General features: G+C 41.6%; 1 protein-coding gene across 3 annotated transcripts in view; it reads left to right on the top strand.

Moving 5' to 3' along the window:
- The window catches only part of LOC134575561 (oocyte zinc finger protein XlCOF7.1-like), a 147,196-nt gene that overhangs the window by 4,938 nt on the left and 122,675 nt on the right, over window positions 1-19,583 (top strand). The gene's annotated exons all lie outside the window — the stretch shown is intronic.

Raw genomic sequence — 19,583 nt, 5'->3', positions numbered from 1 at the left:
GCCCAAAAGCACAAGGTGTGCAATACTCAGAGACATGGCCAAGGTAAGAAAGGCTGAAAGACGACCACCACTGAACAAGACACACAAGCTGAAACGTCAAGACTGGGACAAGAAATATCTCAAGACTGATTTTTCTAAGGTTTTATGGACTGATGAAATGAGAGTGAGTCTTGATGGGCCAGATGGATGGGCCCGTGGCTGAATTGGTAAAGGGCAGAGAGCTCCAGTCCGACTCAGACGCCAGCAAGGTGGAGGTGGAGTACTGGTTTGGGCTGGTATCATCAAAGATGAGCTTGTGGGGCCTTTTCGGGTTGAGGATGGAGTCAAGCTCAACTCCCAGTCCTACTGCCAGTTTCTGGAAGACACCTTCTTCAAGCAGTGGTACAGGAAGAAGTCTGCATCCTTCAAGAAAAATATGATTTTCATGCAGGACAATGCTCCATCACGCGCATCCAAGTACTCCACAGCGTGGCTGGCAAGAAAGGGTATAAAAGAAGAAAATCTAATGACATGGCCTCCTTGTTCAGCTGATCTGAACCCCATTGAGAACCTGTGGTCCATCATCAAATGTGAGATTTACAAGGAGGGGAAACAGTACACCTCTCTGAACAGTGTCTGGGAGGCTGTGGTTGCTTCTGCACGCAATCAGGGCCGGCGCGTCCATAAGGCGGCCCAGGCGGCCGCCTTAGGGCGCCCGAGCAGGGGGGGCGCAAAAATCCGAATCCCCAGCCATCGGCTAGGGATTCTGATTTTTATAATACCGCAGCCTTACTTGCCCTGCTGAGGCTGCCTGCTTCCCTTACTTCCGGACCGGAGGTGAAGTTCCTGCCGCGCCGCCCACTCCTGATGATGTCAGGAGGAGGGCGCGACTTACACCTCCCCCAGAGTCCCCTGCGGTCCACCGTCGGATGCATCAGGGCCGGGCTCCCTCTGCTGGCTCCAATATGGCGGCGCCCATGAAAACAGGAAGGGAAGGGAAGGGGAGATAGGCAGATAGGCAGATAGGCCCAGGCGGACTTTAGTTTAATATGGTGAGCCGAGTAGGTGGCCTGACTTCCGCCCCTTCCCCTTTCCCCTGACTCCATATTGTCAAAGTCCTGCAGGCAGGCGGCAGCAGACTTACTTTGGGAGAGCTGCCTCTTCTGCAAGACTGCTCCCCATCGTGTTGGAGTGCCTGCAGTCTCCTCAGATCCCCATCACTTTAGAACTGTCTGCCAGCACTTGAAGGGGGTAAGATTGATTTTTTTTTATATATATATATATATATATTTAATTTTTTTTTTTTTATATATTTAATTTTTTTTTAATTCTTTATTATTATTTTTTTTCTAAGTTCTTTATTTTTATTTTGGTTGTGCATAAAATAACATTGGGCTTGCACAGCTCCAACAGCTGTTGCAAGCATTTCTTTGACAGGTATTACAAACATAACATGGTATACAGGGCCGGCGCGTCCATAAGGCGGCCCAGGCGGCCGCATTAGGGCGCACCGGCTCTGGGGGCGCAAAATTCCAGTGACCGGCAGGATGGAAGTGCTCCCTCCTGCCTGGTCACCTCCTGCTTCCCCGGAGCTGCTGGGAGGCGTGCGGCTGAAGTTGATTAGGAGGCGGCGAGGGAGCTCTCTGATCTCTCTGACCGGCTCCCTCGCGCGCCTTTTGCTGATGCCGCGGGAGCCGGAATATGACGTCATATTCCGGCTCCCGCGGCATCAGAAAACAGCCTGCGAGGGAGGTATGTACCGTATATACTCGAGTATAAGCCGACCCGAATATAAGCCGAGGCCCCTAATTTTATCCCAAAAAACTGGGAAAACTTATTGACTCGAGTATAAGACTAGGGTGGGAAATGCAGCAGCTACTGGTAAATTTCTAAATAAAATTAGATCCTAAAAAAAATATATTAATTGAATATTTATTTACAGTGTGTGTATAATGAATGCAGTGTGTGCGTATGTGTGTGTGTATGAGTGCAGCGTGTGTGTATGAGTGCAGCGTGTGTGTATGAGTGCAGTGTGTGTGTGCATGAATGCAGTGTGTGAATGCAGTGTGTGCAGGGCCGGTGCAAGGATATTTGCCGCCGTAGGCAAAAAAAAATTTGCCGCCCCCTCCCCCCCCATATGTCCTGACTTCCCCTCCTCCTCCCTCAGTGGTCCTTACCTCCCCACCCCCGTGTTCCTTCACTCCCCCCCCCAGTGGTCCTGACTCACCCCTCCCCTAGTGGTCCTTACTTCCCCCTCCCCTCCCATAGTGGTCCTTATCCCACCCCCTCCCTCTCATAGTGGTCCTTATCCCCCTTCTCCCTCCCATAGTGTTCCTTATCCCCCCCATCCCTCCCATAGTGGTCCATATACCCCCCCCCTCCCATAATGGTCCTTATACCCCCCCCCCCTCCCATAATGGTCCTTATACCCCCCCTCCCTCCCATAGTGGTCCTTATCCCACCCCCTCCCTCCCATAGTGGTCCTTATACCCCCCCTCCCTCCCATAGTGGTCCTTATCCCACCCCCTCCCATAGTGGTCCTTATACCCCCCCTCCCTCCCATAGTGGTCCTTATACCCCCCTCCCTCCAATAGTGGTCCTTATCCCCCCCTCCCTCCCATAGTGGTCCTTATACCCCCCTCCCTCCCATAGTGGTCCTTATACCCCCCTCCCTCCCATAGTGGTCCTTATCCCCCCCTCCCTCCCATAGTGGTCCTTACCCCCCCCCCTCCCTCCCTCCCATAGTGGTCCTTACCCCCCCCCCTCCCTCCCTCCCATAGTGGTCCTTAAACCCCCCTCCCTCCCATAGTGGTCCTTAAACCCCCCTCCCTCCCATAGTGGTCCTTAACCCACCCCCTCCCTCCCATAGTGGTCCTTATACCCCTTTTTTTATTATTAATTTTTTTTTTTATTATTTTATTTCTTATTTTATTTATATATTTTTTTTCGTCCCCCCTCCCTGCTTGATATATGGCAGGGAGGGGGGCTCTCCTTCCCTGGTGGTCCAGTGTCATTGGCAGTTCAGTGGGGGGAGAGGGGGGCTGGCAGAGCTGTACTTACCTTTCCTGCAGCTCCTGTCAGCTCTCTCCTCCTCCGCGCGGTCTGTGCAGCTCCCTCTGTCAGCTCCCACTGACTCGCGAGACTTACACTGGGAGCTGACCGAGGTGCTGAACGGACGGCGCGGAGGAGGAGAGAGCTGACAGGAGCTGCAGGAAAGGTAAGTACAGCTCTGCCAGCACCCCTCTCCCCCCAGTCTGTATTATGGCAATGCAAATTGCCATAATACAGACTCTGACTCGAGTATAAGCCGAGTTGGGGTTTTTCAGCCCAAAAAATGGGCTGAAAAACTCGGCTTATACTCGAGTATATACGGTATGTGTCTGCATGCCTGTATGTCTTTGTATGTATGTTTCTGTATGCCTGTATGTATGTGTCTGTATGACGGTATGTATGCATGTATGTCTCTGCTTGTATGTCTCTGACTGTATGTGTCTGTATGTCTCTGTATGATTATTGCTGTCTTTGTATGACAGTGTACCTGTATGACTTTGACTGTGTGACTGAAAAATGATGCCTGTGTGCCTGTGGCTTGGGAGGAAAGACACACAGGTGAAGATGCATTTTTTTTTTTTAAATGAGGGTTGGGGGCGCCAAAATGCATCTTCGCCTGTGTAACTAAAAATCCTAGCACCGGCCCTGCACGCAATGTTGATGGTGAACAGATCAAAACACAGAATCCATGGATGGCAGGCTTTTGAGTGTCCTTGCAAAGAAAGGTGGCTATATTGGTCACTGATTTGTTTTTGTTTTCTTTTTGAATGTCAGAAATGTATATTTGTGAATGTTGAGATGTTATATTGGTTTCACTGGTAGAAATAAATAATTGAAATGGGTATATATTTGTTTTTTGTTAAGTTGCCTAATAATTATGCACAGTAATAGTCACCTGCACACACAGATATCCCCCTAAAATAGCTAAAACCAAAAACAAACTAAAAACTACTTCCAAAAATATTCAGCTTTGATATTAGTTTTTTTGGGTTCATTGAGAACATGGTTGTTGTTCAATAATAAAATTAATCCTCAAAAATACAACTTGCCTAATAATTCTGCACTGCCTGTATATATATATATATAAAATAAACAATACACAAGATCCAGCGCACTCTCCTATCTACTAAACAGCAACTTCAATGTTGACAGATTTGATTAGTTTTTAAAAGTTTTTTCAAAAACACCTAATCTAGGCAAAAAATAATAATGGGGATTTAGTTACATTATATGATCATACATTGCATAAGCCTGCCACAACGTCAATGTACCCCATCTTTGGCAGGTCCTACTCTCACAGTCTAATGTCTGCTCTTATGAGATTAACCACTTACTTGGGAAAAAATTCCCCATTATTTTTTTTGCCTAGATTAGGTGTTTTTGAAAAAACTTTTAAAAACTAATCAAATCTGTCAACATTGATACTATGTACAGCGTGAAAGTCAATTAGGGGACCAGTGTAGTGTAACAAGTCTTATAAATAAGTGAGTGCAACAAAGAAATCGGTGCAAAGCTATACACATAAGGTCATCTGTGAAAAACGTTATATACCCCAAAGTGACAAACCTGTGTATATACAGAATATTAAGTTAAAAGTTAAAAACAATGTTGTTATACCATACAATGTGTTCAGAATTATTGTTATTATCTTCAAGGTTAAAGAGCTAATGCTATATTGGTTTTTGATAACAATTAAAATATCTTGCAAGCAGTTTTAGAAAAGACAGAGACAAGGATCATAACAATCTGCATGCTACTAATTATTGGAAGGAAGTAGAATCCAAAATGCTTATCAGTTAAGCTGGACTATAAGGACCATATCCCACTGGTTAGTTGCACAAAAAATAGATGGCAAAGATAATAAGAAAATAAATAGAAATAAGAAAAAATTAAAATAAAATTAAAATAAATATAAAAATAAAAATAGAAATAAAAGTAAAAATAGAAATAATAAAAATAGTATTGAAATTTTAAATTAATTTACATTTTTGGCGGGAATTTTTAAATTTCAATACTATTATGGTACCCTATATAAAGCGTTGTAAGTCAGGTTTATGTCTTTTCATTTATACTCTACTTGAAAAAGCCTTTGCTGGCGAAACGCGTTTAGAGTTTGTTTTATACATTTTACTATTGTTAAAATAAAGGCATTTTGGTTGCCATTTTCCTTTTTTAGTTATCTATTTTTACCTTAACCTGGCCTCTTCGATTTTACCATTTTAAAGACCACGCCAAAAGAATCCTTAGGTTGGGATTATACCACCCAAATGCAATACACCGAGCAGTATAAGCCTGCTCAATATACTGTGAGTACATTTTATACCTTCCTTTAATTCATACTCAAGTTAAGCAGAGAGCACTATATATTTTATCCTTTTATTTCCGGCTGAAACCAACGTTGGACCATTGAATCTCAAGCTGTTACTCCATATATCCTTGAGTGGGGATCATTCTACTTCACGCATTTCATACCAGAGCTGGATTTTAGCTCTGGAAATTGTGAGTGATATTTATATACTTTAATATACTTATTTACATCTACATACTGTACCATTGGATCTCCTCTCTTCTTGTTCTTTTTTTCCATATGGCGCACTGAAAAAAATACCACCCACATCCGAGACGATACACCGTTATCCTACAGGAACTTCTCTTATTGTGGACTATTACTCTGGACTTTTATTTGTAATTATTTTATGCTTACTATTTACATAAATACTTCTGTATTAAGGCGCACCCTCCATTTTATTTTTATTTTATGTTGAATTTTAATATATATGCATTTATAGGTATTTAAATTCTACGTGTATACTAATGTAATTATATATATATATATATATATATATATATATATATATATATATATATATATATATTTATTTGCGGTTATTTGTATTTTATATATAGATAGATATATATAGAATGTCATTCTAAGTGTATTTTGTTATATATATATATATATATATATATATATATATACAGGGGCGTATTAGCCGCGAGGCAAACAAGGCATTTGCCTTGGGCGGCATTTTCCAGGGGGCGGCAAAAAAAGCCGCCCCCAAATGCCCAAGGCAAATGTCTTGTTAGCCTTGCGGCTAACAGACATGCCGGCGGGCTGCTGGGCGATCGGGCGGCACTGCCTGGCGGGCGGGCGGGCGGCCGGCCGGCCGGCGAGGGAGCACTTCCCCTGAGCTGTCTGCTCAGCTCCCTCGCCAGCCGCAGAGTGAGTCTGGGAGGCGGAGCCGGAATATGACGTCATATTCCGGCTCCCAGCCTCACTCTGCGGCGCGCGAGAGAGCTGAGCAGACAGCTCAGGGGAAGTGCTCCCTCGCCGGCCGGCCGCCCGCCAGGCAGTGCCGCCCGATCGCCCAGCAGCCACTGGACCACCAGGGAGGAAGAGACACCCCCCTCCCCAGCATTCCCAAAGGTAAGGAGGCTGGGGGGGTTAAATTAAAAAAAAAAAAAAGTGTTAAAAATTAATTTAAAAAAAAAAGTGTTAGAAATAAATTTTAAAAAAACGTGTTAAAAATAAATTTAAAAAAAATGTGTTAAAAATAAATTTAAAAAAAATGTGTTAAAAAAAAATAAAAATGTGTTAAAAATAAATTAAAAAAAAAGGGTTAATGTGGGTGGGTGAGTGTGTGTCTGTGTCTGTTAGTGTCTGTGTCTGTTAGTGTCTGTGTCTGTTAGTGTCTGTGTCTGTTAGTGTCTGTGTCTGTTAGTGTCTGTGTCTGTTAGTGTCTGTGTCTGTTAGTGTCTGTGTCTGTTAGTGTGTGTGTCTGTTAGTGTGTGTGTGTCAGTGTTTGTGTCTGTTAGTGTGTGTGTGTGTCTGTTAGTGTGTGTGTCTGTTAGTGTGTGTGTATGTTAGTTTGTGTCTGCTAGTGACTGAGTGTGTTTGTCTGTTAGTGAGTGTGTCTGTTAGTGTGTGTGTGTTTCTGTTAGCGAGTGTGTGTGTGTGTATTTAGAATGCGGGGCGGGGGGAAAGGTTGGGTGGGGGTGGCGCGGGGGGAGGGGGCGCCTGAGTTTTGTCCTGCCTAGGGCAGCACAAAACCAGGATACACCACTGTATATATATATATATCAATAACAAAATACAGTTAGAATGAAATTACATATGAATATATAATTTATATAAAATTTTGTTTCAATATTTTATTTATTTTATTTATTATTGTAATTATACGTGTGTGTGTATATATATATATATATATATATATATATATAATGTATGTGTATATATCTATTATATATAATATATACATATTATATATGTAATGTCATTCTAAGTGTATTTTAATACTAATATATGTACTTATATTATTATTAAAATACACTTTGTATGACGTTACATATATATATATATATATATATATTTTTTTTTTTTTTTATTTATTTTTTTTTTTTTTACTTTCCCACCAGCAGGGGGACTGTCTGACATTTCAGACAGTCCCCCGGCTGGCAGATCCACAGCCAGCTATAGGGGGCCATGTGATCGCTGTTTGAGAGCGATCACATGGCCCCCGGGGGCCTCATTTGCCGGGGAGGGCTGCCTGGGCTGTCAGGCAGCCCTCTAGAAGAGGATCGCGGCGGAGGTAAGTAATTTGGACCTCCAGGGGCTGCAAGCCGTTACGGCGTTCTATGCCGCCGCAACGGCTTTAAAGCCCTTTTAATGCGGGACGGCATAGAAAGCCGTAACGGCGTTAAGGGGTTAAAGAGATACTATAGTCTTAGGAATACAAATCTGTATTCCTAACACTAAAAAGCCCTCTGATCCCCGCCTCACCTGCCCTATCCCGACCAATTAAAGGATTTAAAACCATTTAGCCACTTACTCGATTCCAGCGCCAATGTCATCAGATGCTGGAAGGTGTGCATGCACGGCGAGAAACGCTAGAGGCAATCATAGTCCTGCATTGTAATTACTGCAATTGCTAAAAAAAACTGGAATGATTTACAATGCAGGACTAAGTGGAACTGGGACACTGCACCAAGACCAAGTCAATGATATGTGCAAAAATTAGGCCACAGATTTGGAAAATGTAAAAGTTTAGTGTGAAATGAATAAACGTGTTAATTAACTTAAAGGGACATAAACACAACAGCTGTAGTGGTAGGTGCAGGTAAACTTTGGCACATCAGCTTTTGTCATCCCAGATTGTCAGTGTCTGTCTGCCTATGTGTGATGGTAGCTGTGCTCATCAGCATCCAATGCAGGAAGATCTGTGGAATACAATTCCTGCCATGCTTAGGCTTGATGGAAGTGGTGGTCCCTGTTTAAAAATTAAAAATAATATATACTGCTTGTTTCCGATAAATATGTAAATTAGTTTGAAATAGTTTTTAGAAAATGTTAATAATTACAGCTTAATTAAGAAGTATTGGTGAATATATTATGCTCCTGCAATCTAACAATTGGCAGCCCTCCCCACCCTCTTCCCAGCCTACATAGTTACCCTCAGCGACAATCCCTATCGAGGGCACTATCCAAAAACTTGATCACATGACCAGATCAGCAGTTTAAAGCACCTCATGTAGGTGTACTGCCTGAGTTGTCAGGCAAATCCCCTTAACATGTAATAATGAAAAAAAAAAAAAAAAAATTAAAGGAACACTATAGTGACAGGAATTCTTGTCAATATTGTATTAAGGTCCCCGGACTCCCTTGGCACTCTTTAAAGAAAAAAGTATAAATTTTACCTTTTATTCCAGCACCGAGTGGGTCTTATGCATCCCAGAATATTTCAAAAGGCATATTTTTAACCTTAACGTGGGGGATCATGTTTTCGCTAGTTTGTTCCAGGTGTAGTGGTCATTTTTAAAAAATATTTTTTACTTTGTAAAACTTTTTTTTAAACTTCTTTTTTTCCGCTTTTAACATTTTTATAAACTTTTTCAACCCTAACTAGCCTAAGAGTAAATTCCACAATTTCCCGCTAACTCCTACCCACCACAGCTAACTTAATATATCATTAAAATATTTAATTAACAAAAATTGAACCCCTGAAGATTAAAAGTCAGGGGTTAAAACAAGTCATATAACAGTAAAATACGGTGATCTTTATTTTGATCACTGAAGTCTGTGATCAATTGGCAGGTAAGGGGTTAATTTTAAATAAGCACGGTAAAGGGGGAGGCTAATTTTATGCAAAAAATTTTTGTTTTCGTTCAGACTCACCACATATTCCTAGAGGGTTTATTTTTTAATTCCCCTCCCTTCGCCCACTCCCTGAGTCTCTCTCTCTCTCTCTCTAAATTTCTCCCTCCTTCCATCTTCTAGTTGAGATATTCGGTTCAATCAAATGCTTCTCTATGAGAAATTTTTATTGGACCACTGGAAGTCCAATAATGGAACTGGCATGGAAAACCATGCAAGGAACTTCGCCTGGAAATGGATTTTTTTTTCTTTTTTTCTTTCCTTTAACAGGTGAACGACAATCTAATCACTAATGCCCAATAAGGTCACACAGTACAGAGTGCTTTGTAAACACCCTTTGCTGTGTGATTGCGGAATGAGATACAGATCTGTCCCAAAAAACAAATGTGAGGAAGGCTGAACTTGATGGATGCATGTCTCTTTTCAGCTATGTAACGTTAAAGTCCACTCTGTAGGATTTCATGGCATTTATTTATAAAATCTTTTATGTCCTAATGTCCTTAATTTAACAGATCTGGAGAAGTTAATTTAAAGTAAACATACTGTGCTGTAAGATTTGATTAAAAATTAAACCTGATTTTTTTAATGGAGACTGTGGGAGTCACAGCCAGGAGGAGTTGTGGCTACATAGTTACATAGCTGAAAAGAGACTTGCGTCCATCAAGTTCAGCCTTCCTCACATATGCTTTTGCTGTTGATCCAAAAGAAGGCAAAAAACCCAGTCTGAAGCGCTTCCAATTTTGCAACAAACTAGGAAAAAATACCTTCTTGACCCCAAAATAGCAGTCAGATGTCTCCTTGGACCAAGCAGCTATTACCCCACTAATTAGAAATTATATCCCTGTATGTTATGGTTTTGCAAGTATTTATCCAATTGCAGTTTAAACATCTGTATAGACTCTGACAAAACCACCACTTCAGGCAAAGAATTCCATATCCTTATTGCTCTTACTATAAAAAATCCTTTTCTTTGCCTTAGATGAAATCTCCTTTCTTCAAGCCTAAATGTGTGACCTCGTGTCCTATGTATAGCCCTGTTTATGAATAGATTTCCAGATAATGGTTTGTACTGGCCCCAATATATTTGTAGAATGTTATCATATCCCCTCTCAGGCGCCGTTTTTCCAAACTGAAGAGATTTAAATTTTTTAACATTTCTTCATAACTAAAATGCTCCACTCCTTTTATCAATTTTGTAGCTCGTCTCTGCACTTTTTCTAGTGCCATGATATCTTTCTTTAGAACAGTTGTCCAAAATTGCACAGCATATTCAAGGTGTGGTCTTACCAGCGATTTATAAAGAGTGCAAAATTATATTTTCATCTCGAGAATTTATGCCCCTATTTATACATGACAAAACCTTACTGGCCTTAGCAACGGCAGATTGACATTGCATATTGCTACCTAATTTGTTGTCTATAACAATTCCCAAATCCTTCTCATGTGTGGTTATCCCTAGCTCACTACCATTTAGGGTGTAAATTGCTTGTGCATTCTTAACCCCGAAGTGCATAACTTTGCATTTTTCTACGTTAAATTTCATCTGCCATTTTAGTGCCCAGTCCCCCAATCTATCCAAATCCCTCTGCAGCAAGGCAATATCCTGCTCACATTTTATTACTTTACAAAGTTTTGTGTCATCTGCAAACACTGATACATGGCTTTCAATGCCCATTTCAAAATCATTTATAAATATGTTAAATAGAAGAGGTCCCAAAACAGAACCCTGAGGGACACCACTTACCACCTTTGTCCAGCTTGAAAATTTACCATTTATGACAACTCGCTGTACTCTATCCTTAAGCCAATGTTCTACCCAAGAACAAGAATATTCATCTAGACCAATTTCTTTTAGTTTGAAGACTAACCTATTGTGAGGAACCGTATCAAATGCCTTGGCAAAATCCAAGTAGATCACATCCACTGCAACACCCTGATCTATATTTCTACTTACTTCTTCGTAGAATGCAATTAGGTTAGTTTGACATGACCTATGTTTCATAAAACCATACTGATTATTGCTAATAACACAGTTCTTCACAATGAATTCCTGAATATTATCCCTTAATAGCCGTTCGAATAATTTCCCAGTCACAGAAGCTCACAGGTCTATAATTTCCAGGCAAGGATTTTGAACCCTTTTTAAAAATAGGAACAACATCTGCCTTCCTCCAATCCTCCGGTACAATACCTGAAACAAAAGAATCTTGAAAAATTAAATACAGAGGTTCACTTATGCCTCGTTTCCACTGAGCGGATCGGTTCGGGTCGGTACAGTTTGGAAGGTTTTGAATGGTCCGGCCTATTCCAGCGAGCGTTTCCACTGCAAGTTGGAACGCCTGGAGGCTTACGTGGTTTACGCCAAATGCCTAGTGTGGCTTCACACTAGGGCGACAATATAAGTGACGCTACAAATAACAATAATAGAGGTCATCCAGCAGCTCGTCTTTGCTCTATTTGGCTTTTGGTTCTTTGAAATCAAAGTACATGCCGCACTTTATGAGAGAAGGTTGCGAGCGGCGAAGAGAAACACAGCAGAAAAGAGAAGAAAACTTATGGCTTGGGTCTTGAGCCGGGAGGAGAAGTACACCTTTGTGCGGCAAAGACAAAGACGGCAGCGCTATAGGGTAAGCAACTTTATGCCATTTGTCATGTAGTTCTACACGTATTAAAAAATAAAAATAATACAGAATATGTAAAAAATCGAATATAAGATGGGAAGGATATACATTATGTATTTAACAGCATACATGTTGCACACATATGTAAAAATCAAGAATTACACCTTATACATAAATACTCCTTATGTTATTTGCTCGCTTTTATACATGATGCTACCTGTCCGTGTAAAGTATTTTATGTTGTATTAATAGTGATATGGTAACATCTGTCCTTTTTGTTTTTTTTTCAGATGCTTCTCCTTTTGTCAAAACAGCGCCGCCGACCAGTCATTTGGGCTCTCCGCCGCGCCAATGAGTGGTGGGATGTGACCGTCCCTGGATTTACACACACACAGTGGGTGCACAATTTCAATGTCGGAGGAAACATTTTTATACCTTTGTGCAAAGCTACGTCCAGCGATGGAGAAGCAAACCACCAACTTCAGAGCCTGTTTGCCTGTGAGGAAAAGAGTTGCCATTGCACTGTGGAAGCTGGCTACCAACAGTGAATACAGAAGTATAGGTCATCTTTTTGGTGTCAGTAAATCATCAGTGTGCCGGTGTGTGCAGGACTTCTGTAAGGCTGTATGCACATTGCTAGCTCCTGAAATTATTAATTTTCCGGACTGGCAAAAGCTTAAAGACATGGCTGACTACTTTGAGAACAGGTGGGGCCTTCCACAGTGTGTTGGTGCTATTGATGGGTCACACATACCAATAATAGCACCACAAGAATACCACACTGACTACTTCAACAGAAAAGGGTGTCATTCCATCATCCTCCAAGGAGTAGTGGATGGAAAAGGACTATTCTGGAGTGTGAATGTAGAAAAGCCTGGGAGCTTGCATGATGCTCGGGTTCTACGACTGTCCACATTTTGGGATTGGGTTGGCCAGGGAGGCCTGTATCCTGTTTGCACTAAGAACATTGGGGGTGTGAATGTTGGCTATTATGTGCTCGGGGACTCTGCCTACCCTTTACAAAATTGGCTCCTGAAACCATTTCCTGACAATGGCCGCCTGACACTAGAACAACAAACCTACAACAAGAAAACATCCAGGGCACGGGTCGTAGTTGAAAATGCATTCGGAAGTGACATTGCACTTGTCAAATCCATGGTGCTTACTTGCTGTGCTCTTCACAATCTTTGTGAAAGACATGGAGAAGACTTCCACCAGGATTGGAATATGTCTGCAGAAGAGCCAGGACGGGTAATTACACAGGATAGCGAAGAAGAGTGCAGTGAAATACGTCAGGCTCTCATGCGTCACCTCAACATTTAATTTCTTACCCTGGTTTTATTAACGTTTTATTACGGTTTTATTAACGTTTTTTTTTTTTTTTTAATTCTTTATTTTTGTTGTGCACAATATTAACAAATAACCTTGGTGCGCCACAACAGCGACATCAGGGTGAATTGATGAACATTCGCTATACAATTTGTGACATTTGCTAAACAGGCACATTTTTATGTGAATAGTATTTCAATAGTTTAGGTTCTCGTTTAAGTGGGTTAGCGAGGTGCACATGTCAGGAAAGGGTAAACAGAGGAGTGACATAGATACGAAGTATGACATGTGCAAGCATTGTATGAACACGGCTTTACAATGTAGTATACGTTAGGTTAGTTCTCTGGCTAGGCTGGGAATAAGTGGTTGCAGGGCAGGAAGCATATAACAAGCATGTGTGAAAATATGGTTATAGATTTGAGGTGATCTAAACAAAGGAAACATGTAAGATACGAATAAAAGAGCCTCTGCAGACATGGAGCCTGTGGAGTAAGAGAAGGCATTGAGAGAACATGTACAAAGAATTACATGAGCTTAACTAGCCTATATGGTTTCTGCTTAGTTGATGTACATGAGTAGATTACTGCACCTTCCAGGATCAAAGTAAAGGGAGTAATGAAAATGATAAAGAAGATGGAGCCAGAAGAGAGCAAGAAAAAAAAAAAAAAAAGAAAAACAGCCATATTGCTAATATTGCAGAACAAATTATATGTGACATTGCTCATACGATGGTTCTGGTCTCTGCTTCAGCATATCCCCGTAGGTGACAAGGATGGGGAACATGTGTGAGAGTCCCTGTTAGCGTCCATAGTGCAGTGCCAGAGTGGTGGTGTTTCTTCGGCCTGTGTGGTCGGTGCTTTAAGGCTAAGGCCCGTGAGGCTCTTTTCCCAGGAGGACGGGTTACAGAATAGGTAGGCCTTTGCTGGCGAGATTTGCCCTGAGGGGATTTTCTCCACCGTGCTACTGAGTCATTCTGCCTGTAGCTTCAACTCCGATGTTCTTTGCCGCTCTCTTAGTTTAAGCCAGCATCGCTGGGCTTGCGTTATGATTGTGCTGGTTAGTGTGCTGTACGGCTCCTATCCTCTAGGGCCTCGTGAGGCATCCACGCTGCCGCCATCTTGGGAGGTAGGTCTTTGGAGTGCCGAGCCTCTCATTCTCCACCTCTCCCGAGCTCTCCGCAGTGGGGACCGGGATAACCCCCCCGGCCCACAGGGGGGGGGGAACGGGTCCGGCAGGCATCTCAGAGGGTCGGCGTTCGGCAGCCAAGTAGGGAGACAGGGCAGCGGCCATCCACCCCGCTCCCAACTCAAGTAGGCCGCAGTCCCCGAAGCTTTACTCAGCCCTTCAGCGTCCAAAAGCTCCCGATCTCGGGGTCTGCCACCCAGTCCACCGCCGCGAACAAGTTTCTTGGGCTCCTTGCGGATGACAGAACTGCAGGAATAGCCTAAGAGGCCAGATTTCTCCGGAGCCTCTCCTGCATGCGACCTGCATGCCCCGCCCCCTTTATTAACGTTTTAATAAAGTTTTAATAAAGTTTTACATTTAATCAGACACACACAAAAAGTCTCTCCTGTTTTTTATTCTAATAAAAAAGTGATCTTTCAAAATATACTCACAAGTACAGAGTAAAAAAATATATTTACAAATAAACATTTTTTTCAAAAAGCAAAAATAAATTTAATTATCAAAAAAAAAGAAAAGAAAGAAGTGTACAGGTCCTGTGCTAGCTGAAAGGCACTGCTGCCTGGGTGGTGACCTGAGATCACGACTGCCTTCCAGCACTTGAACAAGCTGCCCAAGGACACCAAGGAAGGCCTGGTTGAAGGTAGCCAACTGCTCCATCTGCTGCCGGGCGATTTCTGCCTCCTGGCGCCTCGCTTCCTGGGCATCCTGACGCAGTGCCTGAAAGCGCCGCTCAGAAAGGTTCTCCATCCTTTCCTGCTGCCTTTCCTCTGCTGCCTGCATATCCTCCATGACTGTGCGCAAATCCAGCTGAAACCGTCTCCTAGCACCTGGAATATACAAAAGACCATAATAGTGTTTATTTTTATTTTTTTAGCAATTGGTACAAAAAACAGGTGGATATATATTATTTAACATAATGTAAATAAGGAAAAGATGTAACACATAAGAACAGTATAAGCACAAAGTAAAATAAACACACTAAACACTTACTTAAGATAAGCTCAAAATACAATGAAATTTAAATTAAAATGTCTGCAGTATATACAGACAATGTACAATTATGATTATGGATTTAATTATGCAAACAAACTACATATAGAAGCATTTTGAGTGAGTTCACAGTTTGCTATAAATTAAGTTAGGAAAATGCACAATTACAATGTTCACTCTGAACATTATGTCTTACCAGTGTGCCGGGGTGCATTGGGCATACTCTGTGGTTGGGTCGGTGTTGACGTCATCGTACTGGTGCTGCTGAACGACGTTGATGGACCATCGTCAGAAACATATGAAAAGCTTGAGGTATCATTGGAGAGTCCTTCAACTGTATCTGAAAATGCACAGATCAATAGTTCAGTACACTGTACAAATAAAATGTGTTTTTTGGTGCAAATAGTTAATGGTTTTGTGCAGTGAATTTATAAATGGTTAGCAGAGCGAAAGCCAATGCAAATTAAGAAACAAAAAATCTTGCCAACGGGTTCTATCATGGATTCGAGAAGTGTAGATGCAGAGTCCAGACCGCCCTCCCTGCCTTGGTTTGCCGGCCTATGACCGTAAATGGCATCCATGGCGTCGTACCACTTCCAAGTACTTCGACTGTTTCCACTACGGCTGTTGGCATCCTTAATTTTTTTATATTGGCCTTTCAGCTTTTTAAGCTTTGCCCTACACTGACCCGATGTCCGTTCAAATCCCTCAGCTGCCATCCGCTGAGAAATATCTTTATACACCTTTTCATTTCTCACTGATCCATCAAGTTCACTGTGAATAACGCTATCGCCAATTATAGTTAGGAAAGTGGATAGTTCCTGAGCCGACCAGACCTTGCTGTTGTTTGCAGGCATCCTTCTCCTATTATCTGGACTAAACGGCGACGTGGTGTTTGTTTCGCGCTTGCCTTTGACGTGAGCATTGACGTTTTTCTGTCCGCCAATCAGTGGAATGTATTGTGTGACGCCAGTAGCTCCGCCCTAACCGTACCGTACCATTTCCTATGGCCCTACATCTGAAGGGGGACCATGAATGGTGCAGTTTGGTTCGGTTGTATGGGCCACTTTCATAATGGAAACACTCAAAATAGCGTACCGAACCGATCTGCTCAGTGGAAACAAGGCATTATTTCCCCGCTTAGCTCCTTAAGTACTCGTGGGTGGATACCGTCAGGCCCCGGAGTTTTATTTACATTAATTTTCTTTAATAGCTGTAGCACCTTGTCTCGAGTTATCCAATAACAAGTTATCTACAAGTTTGTTGCAGCAATCATATGCATATCTCTTGCCATAGGATCCTCATTAATATATACTGAAGAAAAATAGTTATTTAAAATTTCTGCCTTTTCCTGGTCTTCATTGACTAACAGACCCATCTCTGTTTTCAGTGTACCTACACTTTCATTTTTTTTTTTTTTTTTTTAATTAATGTACTTGAAAACATTTTTGGGGTTGGTTTTGCATTCTTTGGCTATCAATTTCTCATTTTCTAGTTTAGCCACTTTAATTGCCTTTTTGCAAGTATTATTGGCTTCCTTATATCTTATATAGGATGCCTCTGATTTGTCCGATTTAAATGCTTTAAAAGCCCTTTTCTTATTTTTAATCTCTTGTTTTACTTCTCTACTAAGCCACATTGGTTTTAATTTGTTTCTTTTATATTTATTACCCAATGGTACATACTGTGAAAGGTACCTTTCTAGATCTGCATAAACTGAAAAAATGGTGATTTAACTGCCTACATGGCAGAGAATATAGCTGTGAAACTACATAGGCATGCCATGTATACCAAACCTGCTTAATTAAGCAAAAAATAATTTGTTGCTTAGATTTCCCCATTTTATGGAAATTGTGATCGCACTCTAACTCATTTACCTGTGAATATCTTTGCCCGATAAGTTGTGCTTCCAACTTAGGTGTAACTTTATTTTTGTATTTTTGTTTTTAATATTCTATCTCTCCAAAAATGAGGAGAGCACTCAATGGTTTTGTAAAGTGAAATAAAATGTATTCACAATTGCATATAAAATATCAACGTTTTGGCCGTTTTGAAGACCAAGGTGGAATCCTTTTATGTGAGAGAAATTGGTCACTGTCTTGTTGCTAAACATTGTAGGTACCAATTAACAGGGCCGCCATCAGGGGGTGACAACCATAAAGGTTGTCATGGGCCCGGCCGCCCGGGACCCCACATGTAGCGGCGGACCTGCCGCCGGTGCAGTTGCACCGGTGCCCGCACGCTGATGGGGCCTGTCGGGTGGCCCATGTACTTAGGGTCACCAGATGGACCCTATATCTTCAGGGGCCCGGTCAACGCTGCGGCCGTGCAAAAGCGCGACCGAGCCCCTTTAAAAAAAAAACGCAGCCGCAAAGTACTGCTGGGAGGAAGTGGCCGTCACTTCCTCCCAGCTCCCTCTCTTCCGCGTGCGAGGGAAGAAAGCCAGGCCACGGGAGCCACACCAACTCCCATCAGCCACAGCCTTCCACCTGCAAAAAAAAGGTAAGAAAAATTAGCTGTATTTGTGTATGTCAGTGTGTATGTCTGTCTGTATGTATGTATGTCTGTATATATGTCAGAATGTTTGTCTGTATGTCAGAATGTCTGTATGTATGTCTGTGTGTATGTCAGAATGTCTGTGTGTATGTCAGTATGTATGTCAGTATGTATGTCAGTATGCATGTCAGTATGCATGTATGTGTATCAGTATGTATGTATGTGTGTCTTTGTGTGTGTATGTCAGTATGTATGTATGTATGTGTGTCTTTGTGTGTGTATGTCAGTATGTATGTCTGTGTGTAAGTCAGTATGTGTATGTATCTGTATGTATTTCAATATGTATGTATATGTCTGTGTCTGTCTGTTTATATATGTATGTATGTCAGTATATGTGTGTGTGTGCAGTGTGCATAGGAATTTTTTCATATTGTTTATTGTCCGGCCCCCAACAGTGTCTGAGGGACCGTGAACTGGCCCCTTGTTTAAAAAGTTTGAGGACCCCTGTCATTATGTATGAATGTATGTCTATATCTATGCATGTATGTCAGTATGAATGTATGTCTGCGTGTCATTATGAACGTATGTCTGTGTGTATGGATGTCAGTATATATGAATGTATGTATGTCTGTATATATGCGTGTATGCCATTATGAATGTATGTCTGTGTATGTATGTGTGTATGGATGTCAGTGTCTGTATGAATGTATGTTTATCAGTATGTCTGTATGTATGCCAGTATGAATGTGTGTATGTATGTCTGTGTATGTCCTCATGCATGTGTGTCTGTATGTATGTTAGTATGTGTCTATCTGTCACTATGAATGCCTGTATGTCTGTATATGTGTGTATGTCTCAGTATGTGTGTGTCAGTACGTATGCCTATATGCGTGTATGTCTGTTTCAGTATGTGTGTCTGTTAGTATGTATCTTTGTGTATCTGTGTCCTTTTGTATCAGTGTGTGCTTTTGTGTCTGTGTGTGTGTATTCCTGTGGGCGGGATTTGGAGGTGGACCCTGTGGGCGGGATTGGAGGCGGGCCCCAGTGGGCCCAGACCCCGAGCTGAATTAGGGGCCCCAAAATTTCTGGTGGCGGCCCTGCCAATTAGTGAATAGGAGTGTCTTCTATATCTGAAACTTGAAGGCTTGATCAATTGACTCACTATTTTATGAATATATCCATCAAGAGTTTGTCGGAATCTCTGTATGCATTCATTTATATAGAATGCACTTTCTAGCCACCGCCAAGGCCATTTGAATACATTTAAAGTGTTCCTAACAATAAGGGGGAAAGAAAAGGAAAGAAGAAAAGGGTATTTAATATCAAGATACTGTTCCCTGATAACTTCCCTCAAACCCTAAGATGAATCAATCACAACAGGCCTCAATATCTCCCATTTCATTTCTATTTTTGATGTTGGTGAAATAAGATAATATTGTAAATGTTTTTGTCCATATATGAGATATATTGAAAATCTAATATGAAAATGTTGTATCGAAATATTTTTTGATAAATAAAAGAAAAAATATTTCCTAACAAGTGAGAGGACTATTCCAGAAAAGACCATCTTAGTGGATTTAACCCCTTAAGGACTGAGGCAGTTGTACAAGTTCAGATCAAAACAATATTTGCTTGTGTGTGAAAAAATGCAAGCCTTATATTTGACTCTGTAATTTTTAAAAACATCATAAAACCTGTACAAATTGGGTACTGTTATACTCGAGACGTAGCTGAACAGAAATATTAGTGTTTCAAAACAGTAAAACGTATCACGATAT

The sequence above is a fragment of the Pelobates fuscus genome, chromosome 10, assembly GCF_036172605.1.
Source record: "Pelobates fuscus isolate aPelFus1 chromosome 10, aPelFus1.pri, whole genome shotgun sequence".
Lineage (NCBI taxonomy): Eukaryota > Metazoa > Chordata > Amphibia > Anura > Pelobatidae > Pelobates > Pelobates fuscus.
The sequence above is the reverse complement of the archived record's forward strand: the minus strand, read 5'-3'. Positions and strand labels throughout refer to the sequence as shown.